The sequence below is a fragment of the Panulirus ornatus genome, chromosome 12 (genome assembly GCF_036320965.1).
Source record: "Panulirus ornatus isolate Po-2019 chromosome 12, ASM3632096v1, whole genome shotgun sequence".
NCBI lineage: Eukaryota > Metazoa > Arthropoda > Malacostraca > Decapoda > Palinuridae > Panulirus > Panulirus ornatus.
This window is the reverse complement of record NC_092235.1, coordinates 58,494,362-58,502,807: the sequence shown is the minus strand read 5'-3', so window position 1 is coordinate 58,502,807 and position 8,446 is coordinate 58,494,362. Positions and strand designations below refer to the sequence as shown.

The 8,446-nt window shown below is 40.8% G+C and overlaps 1 protein-coding gene across 1 annotated transcript in view; it reads right to left on the bottom strand.

Moving 5' to 3' along the window:
- The window catches only part of LOC139752085 (uncharacterized), a 23,256-nt gene extending 15,889 nt beyond the window's left edge, over positions 1 to 7,367 (bottom strand). Inside the window, exon 1 of the mRNA XM_071667945.1 lies at positions 6,832 to 7,367. The gene's annotated coding sequence lies outside the window, so the exon portion shown is untranslated. The remainder of the gene's footprint in view (positions 1 to 6,831) is intronic.
- Positions 7,368 to 8,446: the final 1,079 nt, after the last annotated feature.

The window sequence follows — 8,446 nt, the reverse complement described above, 5'->3', positions numbered from 1 at the left end:
CGGGGCAATGGAATGTATATGATTTTCCCCCTCACTCTCCACCCTGTCACTCCCCGTCATGTTTAGTATGGTGGAAGACACACGCAAACGTAGCCTCACTGCAGCATGTCGACATTCTTAACCTTCATCATATCCCTATCCTCACCACACTCTTAATCGTCAAGCCACGGACCATCTTCACCGTACTCTCATCTCAATGCCCTTTTCTCTATACCCTTATTTTGACCACAACTTCATCCTTACACTTGTTTACTACACCTTCAGCATCACTAACCTCTCGATACCACTAGTGTCCGACCTGACCCGTAATATTGGAACATGATTTCTATCGCCATATTCACATATAGTTGCCTTAACTTCGTACGTACACCTGTAACTAACACTAACAATGAAAAATATGATCCTGTTCTTAATCTGATATCATTTCCTCTCCTGAGCCCATCTTTATTCCCAAAATAGCATCGTGTATTCATTCTAAAAGCCTTATATTTATATACAGGAGGGACTGGCTTTAGAAACGGATAGTAAGAGGAAGAGGCGCAGTTGTAGCTAAAGGTTGAGCCCCACTGGAGGGGGAGATAAAGCAAATATTGGTGGATGGTTTCGAGTGGGGATCTCTGTTGTCCGATGTGTTTTCATGCTTCTGGATGTCACTGGTAATGTAAGTGGCAGGGACGAAGCGATCATCTTTCCTTCAAGAGTTAGTATTACATATTAGACCAGTGGAAGCATGCTATTAGATGATGATACTCAAATGTCATATTGATATCAAGGAATATCGTGAACTTACACCCCAAAAAATTCAATGTGCCTAGATGTGCTCACTACTGATATCCTATCCGATAACAAGATTTTGGAGACTGTGACCGAATCATAATGACAGACACAGTGATGATGGCAGTAACCCACAGATGTCACAGCAGAGGTGCAGCACCCTCACAGATAAGACAGTCTGGTTCCAAAGAGAAAGAAGACTCAAGGATGATAGGGTAGATTACTCACTGCAACAGGCTGTATACTACCGAGTGACGTCGCCCATACGATCGTTTAGCAGACTAAGGCCCACCAGTCAAGCCAAGATTACTTACTACCAAGAAAAAAGAGTGGAAGACTCACACTGCCTAAACATCCGCTTCCTCCAAATCTACACTAACGTTTGGAGGTGACTTTCGCCAGATGCGACGACCCTATTAAACCGTCCAAGGAGCTGATGACAGTATCCTCTGCCATTCTGATCAGTCTGGTAAAGTGCAGGTGTCTCTTGAACAGCTGCCTGCCTGTCGCCTCCACCTTAACAACGGAGGCAAACTACAGATGCACTCAATTCGACAGCCTACACTCTGAACATAATGGTGTGACGTTTTATAGGTTAAAGTGTACTGGGTTGTATCCTACAATACTTTGAATAGAGGAGAGAAATAAAAGGGGTAGGAGAGGGGGGGCTGGAAACCCTTCCCTCCAGTTTTTACTTTTCCAAATTAAGGAGCAGAAAAGCGCTCAGTCCTCTGTTCTTGACGCTACTTCTCTAACGCAGGTTATGGCGAATGTGCATGAAAAAAAAGATATATATATATATATATATATATATATATATATATATATATATATATATATATATATATATATATTCCCTGGGGATAGGGGAGAAAGAATACTTCCCACGTATTCCCTGCGTGTCGTAGAAGGCGACTAAAAGGGAAGGGAGCGGGGGGCTGGAAATCCTCCCCTCTCGTTTTTTTTTTTTTTTTTTTTTTTTTCCAAAAGAAGGAACAGAGAAGAGGTCCAGGTGAGGATATTCCCTCAAAGGCCCAGTCCTCTGTTCTTAACGCTACCTCGCTATCGCGGGAAATAGCGAATAGTATGAAAAAAAAAAAAAAAAAAAAAAAAAAAATATATATATATATATATATATATATATATATATATATATATATATATAAATAATATATATATATATATATATGTATATATATATATATATATATATATATATATATATATATATATATATACATATAAATAATATATATATATATATATATATATATATATATATATATATATATATATATATATATATATATATATATATATCTGTAAAGTATAAATCACCCTACTAGTGATATTATATAAACTTTTCTCAACAATTTCTCACAAACTATAACAAATTGAGAAACTTTTTATGACCGACATAAAAAGCATATTACGCGCCACAGCTTTCTTAGTGTAAAGGTTTTTTCCCCCCTTTCTAAAAACATTGATTGTGTGCATCGGGAACTTGTGAACAATTGTGAATCATTAATCCTCTCATCATCCAACATTCAAGTTTAATGTGGCTCGTGAACTTGTGAACACTTCTGAACATCAACTCTCTCTCATCATCAACATTCTTTTTTAAATGCTTCGTGAACTTACGAACGCTTATGAACATTAATCTTTTATCATCAACTTTCGTTTAATATGCTTCGTGAACTAGTGAACCCTTTTGAACATTGATTCTCTCATCATCAACATACGTTTGATGTGGCTCGTGAGCTTATGAACATTTGTGAACATCAATTCTTTCATCTTATACATTTTTTTTAATCTAATATCGGTAACGATATCGTATTTGAATGTTATTATTCTCTTTCAAAATGTTTATTGCCCAGGCAATTCTAAATATTCCCTTTATCATCATTTTTTCATCTCATAATCTTGGGATTTATTTGTGTAAACGTAGACAGAAGAGGTTATTGGCCTCCTCTGTAAATGACATAGTGCCATTATCTGTAAATGATGTATCGATTATTCTGTAAATCACCTTCAAAGGCCTCACCCCGTTTCTACAGATGCAATCTTCCTATACTGAAAACCTTAGGGATGTAAAAAGAAAATTATATTGTCTATGATAATAAGTTAGAGGCTATGTTGGATGTGTGAATCTATAAAGAATCGTTGTGTCGGGAATGGCCTATTTGAACAACGTATAATTGTGCGTAATTGTGGAAGATTTCACCTCGAGAGAGAGAGAGAGAGAGAGAGAGAGAGAGAGAGAGAGAGAGAGAGAGAGAGAGAGAGAGAGAGAGAGAGAGAGAGAGAGATTCTGCTTTGCCATCCTTTTTCTTGTACTGCTTTTTGAAGAGGATTGGATCTTTTTTCAGTAGTGTTAAGGCCAGAGCCATCCCCCCTTGGGCCTTGGTTCCGTGTGGTTTTGTTTATCTATGCAAACTCCATGTCAATCTCTCTCTCTCTCTCTCTCTCTCTCTCTCTCTCTCTCTCTCTCTCTCTCTCTCTCTCTCTCTCTCTCTCTCGAAAACTGTACGAATATTCTCTCTTTTTTTTTTGAGTGGATGTCTGCTTCATTTTCGTTTTGATGTTTTGTCTTTAGTTGATTTTACATTATCTCTTTTTTTTTCATAATTGCTTTTATATGATAATGATTGCATGAGGTTATGCAACACTCAGTCTCCCTGAAACGTTGGTTCATAAATACGGGAAGGGACAGAAGATATAATACTGAGGTTAATGGCTTATTGTTCCCCCAAAACCTTCAGGCTCATAATGCCTCACAAATTACAAATCCGATGTCCTCAAACGAACTTCAGTGGATGAGTCCATTTATCATTTACGCACAGAAGATGAGTACCAACCTATGCGTTCCAACCCATGTGGACCAACCTATGCGTACCAACCTACACGAAATGTGTGCAACGATTGCATCGCACGCTTATGCATTGACACAATACATTCGCGCGCACCCTGAGTGTTCGAACTTTTCAGGAAGGCTCGAGTCGAAAGGGAGTGTGGTTCCATATATGATAAGACTAGGAAAGAGGTCCATTATAGCGACTATAGTTACTATATATCTCCGACGTCTATACCTTATGAAACAACTGAAGACACCCCTTCGAAAAAAGGAAGGTTCATAGCAACTTTTCTTCTATACCAAAATTTATCTAGCTAATCTCTCTCTCTCTCTCTCTCTCTCTCTCTCTCTCTCTCTCTCTCTCTCTCTCTCTCTCTCTCTCTCTCTCTCTCTCTCTCTTTCTCTCTCTCTCTCTCTCTCTCTCTCTCTCTCTCTCTCTCTCTCTCTCTCTCTCTCTCTCTCTCTCTCTCTCTCTCTCCATATATATATATATATATATATATATATATATATATATATATATATATATATATATATATATATATATATATATGCAATGACCACTTTGAAGTACAGAACTGCAATGGAATAGCCATTAATTAATTATACATAATGCTGGGGACGAACGTAACAAGAACTGGTATGTTTGTGTGCCTGTGGCTTTCCATGTTTTGGCGGCAAAAGTTAGCTTATCGTCACGGCTGAGTGGCAGTATATAGATTAAAAAGCTTACTTCTTTAAAAATCCAGCCTGCAGGGCTGATGACTTCGTAACAATATTAAACCACACTGTGGATGACGCAAAAACAATTTTCACATGAACACAGTAACGTTTTACTGCATGTAAAGTCATCACATACATTATTCGAGATTGAACTGACATTCCCGGAAAACAGCAAATGCTGAAGTTTTCGTTTTTCTCTCTCTCTGTAATTTACTGCTAATATTAGCAACTTGGCTATTTGCATTCATGTCATGCTCGAATGTTGCAGCAAACCAGCAACTGTTTCATCCTCTTCGACATCAGTAATTGAACTTCTTCGAGACTTCAAAACCATCAGTAACTGAACTTGTTCGAGACTTCAAAAACATCAGTAACTGAACGTGTTAGAGGTTTCGAAAAACATCAGTAACGGAACTTGTTCAAGAGTTCAGAAAACATCAGTAACTGAATTTCTTCGAGACTTCAAAATAAATCAGTAACTGAACTTGTTCGAGACTTCAAAACCGCCTCGAGCCAAAGCAGACGAACATGGCCAAGATTCGGAGGCGATCGCCAGTGTTCATGTTAAGGATTTCATTACATGGTCCAGAATCGGAGAAGAGCGACCAGTGTCCATGTCAAGGATTTCATTACAAGGCCAAGAATCGGATAAGATCGGCAATGTCCACGTTAAGCATTTCATTGGAGACACAAATACCCTCGTTGTGCCCTCATGCAAACTGTCACACACACATATATTTCAAGTCTTGGAAACATAGAGACAGACATTTGAAACCGACTTACGAAGCAACTCTTCCAGAGTAAGCTTTACATATATCTCTTACATTATATGATGAGAGAATCTTCCATCTCATCACTGTATTCATAACGCTTCACAATAATACGATTTACTACGCACTGCATGATATATCTGCATACCTACCACGCATTGTATGATATACCTCTACACGCCTACTACGAACTGTATGATATATCTCCACACTTGTACGTCAAGGATTTTCATTGTGGTCAAAATCAAACAGCAACTACTATCAATCTTCAAGATCTATCGAGATGTTTTAGAGCATACGTAACAGACCAACATTAAATCATAATTTAGATCACACCTGTGAAATGCAACTTAGCACAGCATAGCACTAGTGTCTCTTGATTGCCAGCATCGTCTCCCCAACATCACATTTTGACGTTTTGAAAGGCTCTGTGGCCATCTGACCGTCAGCCGGTCGAGCAACACCACTCTAACTTGACAGTCTACCAGTCAGAGGTGTGTATCATATGTCCTTCATGATCACACCGGAACCCGGCCCCATTCACTCCAATCTTTAGTCAAACGAGCATCGAACAATCAGGGCTTCTGTGTGTCAGGGCTTCTGTGAGTGTGTGTGTGTGCGTGTCAGTCAGTTGCTGTTATTACCTAAGTCGCATCTACAACATGAGGGCTTGTAAGTTGTAACTTGGACCAAGATGAAGAAAAATTATAATAGCCCCGTATTTCCTGAGAGGGTCGAACTCACAACGCATAGAGTACGAAATAATTGTTATACGCGTTAGAGAGGAATCTAGTGTCCCATACGATCAATTACTGATTAATATGGGTCTCGGGTGGGATATCAACAGTGTAAGCCTAATGGGGCATGTCCGGCCAGACACGTTTGTATCGAAACAGGAGAAATATCCTTTTGATCCCTTCCCGAGTTTCAGAAACATGTTTACTAAAGCAGTAGCCTCGCATGTAATCCTGTGTGGCGTTGGTATTTTGGTTCTAATCCCTTCGTCGGTTTCGTGATGCCAGATACTTAGGAAGGACCATATTGGACAATACGCCTGAAGTATACTGTAACTCATGAAAAACGTATGAAGTAGCTCTGGTATGACGAAACATCTCGGCAGGAATTTTACAGAATCTGATGCAACAATTAGCCTCATTTAAGGATTCTACAGTAAACCCCAAAGTTTCAGGAACACTTTCTCATCAGGATTTTCATGTATGACTCCTCATTACCTCCAGGCTGTCCACTGATTTTTTTTTTTTTTTTTGTATGTGTTGTGATTATCTGCGACAATTTTTTCTCCCATGGCTGATGACATGATTTTCTAAATTGTAGATGAATGAGTTTATAAGTCACTCGTTATTCAACACAGGTGTAAGCGATGTTGCCCTTCGTATGCTAATTACCTAAGAAAAAATACATTAGCAATATTATTCACAGGAAAGAGGTTTCATTTATCATATACAAAGGAGCATCATTTTTCACAAGCGCCAAAGTTTCTCAAGTGAAATTCGTATAAGAATTCGTAAACTTGATAAGTTATGATTGATCGTGTTCGCGAATGAAATCTCTTCAGTACATCAAACTTATAGAAAATGAGAATGAAAAAAAAAAAGGATCGTCTTTGATAGTTAACGTTACTACCAAAGCTAAACCGAGGACACCAACGGCCCGTCAAGCGCAGGACAATGGTCCCACATAAGGCCTTACCTGAGCACCGACTTCCCCTCCTTCAGGAGTCTGCCTGGGTGACCTTCGCTTTGTCGACACGATCCCTGACGAGGGTTAACATTCTCTTGTCATCATCAAAACCACTTCTCGAACGTCCCCCAGTTTTCAAGAGATCACAACTTTATCCACAGCGACACGTGCATATATATACATAGCCTTGACGTCTGTCATCATCTATTGTACTAATGTGGCGAAGAGTTACCAAGCCGCCAACGAATTACTGGCAAAATCTCGAATTCGCCTCGAAAGGATAGGTCCTTCGCATCCTTCGATAACTCTCCACTCTCCTCGTAGAAACGTCCAGTGTCCACAGCCACCAGCAGCAAGAGCGACGATGGCCTGTAGTTAAGCTAGCGAGATGATGGCGATGACGCAGTCTACAGCAGCAGGGGTTAAGGAAGGTGGAGTAGACTCCGGCGTGAGCGTCGCGTCGGTCGGTGTGGCTAGTCACATGGTTTGCGCCGCACCAGGAGCGGCCCGCCGCCTGACCCTCGCCTGCGACCTCACCAGCAACACTGGCTGATATGGCGTCTGTGGGCTCCTCTTGCCCGCCCTCCTCGCCACCACCACCATCCTACGCCGCCAACACATCCACCACTATCGTCATCAACCAGCTTCATCAGCTTCCACAACAGCTACTGCTACTAATTGTTGTTAATTCTTCGTCGGTGAAATGAAGAAGGAAAGAAAAGAATCCAGTTCACTTCGAAGGGTAGAAGTGATGGTATTATGATTCATAAGCTCATCACTGATGAAGTTCAACATTGCAAGAATATGGAGGAAATTAGTGATCCTCTGATGGTTATTATTACTGACCATGAATCAGCACGGGCCTGCCCAGGGTCGGAACCCCATGGGTTCGAGTCCTAGATGTGGCAGTCGGCCCACACTCAACCCAGATGTTCATCTTCCCCTCGGGTTTGGACAGATATGTGGATATGTGGTTCAGGCTGGGATGTGAATAATAAATGATAGATAAAGAACTATTTATTGAATTAAAGCTGTCATTCGGCGAAACATACACAGTTAAGGAATTTCATAATTGGGTGGTCATAACAGTAACTAGTTGATTAATCACAAAAGAGCTTAAGATCAAGATGGGGTTGGATACCTCTACGCTTTGTATAAGCACTTGAGTGAAGCCTATCTACGTAGCACAGTAATATAGTAGTTGATATACACATAACCATGGGAAAGCTAAGCTGTTTGTTTGCTTAGCTGTGCATTTGTTCATGATTGTTGATAACATTCACAGGTGTAGGTATGGGACAGTTCTTGTGTCTGTAGGAGCGCTGGTTGGTACAAGGTGATTGTGGTGACGGACGTCGGTCAAGCGATCGCCCCTCTGACCCTCGAGGAAATTGATGGAGTAGTCAGCTGGGTGGGCCACAACTCCTGTGGTCAGCTGGGTGGGCCACAACTCCTGTGGTCAGCTGGGTGGGCCACAACTCCTGTGGTCAGCTGGGTTGGCCACAACTCCTGTGGTCAGCTGGGTGGGCCACAACTCCTGTGGTCAACTGGGTGGGCCACAACTCCTGTAGTCAGCTGGGTGGGCCACAACTCCTATGGTCAGCTGGATGTGCCACAACTCCTG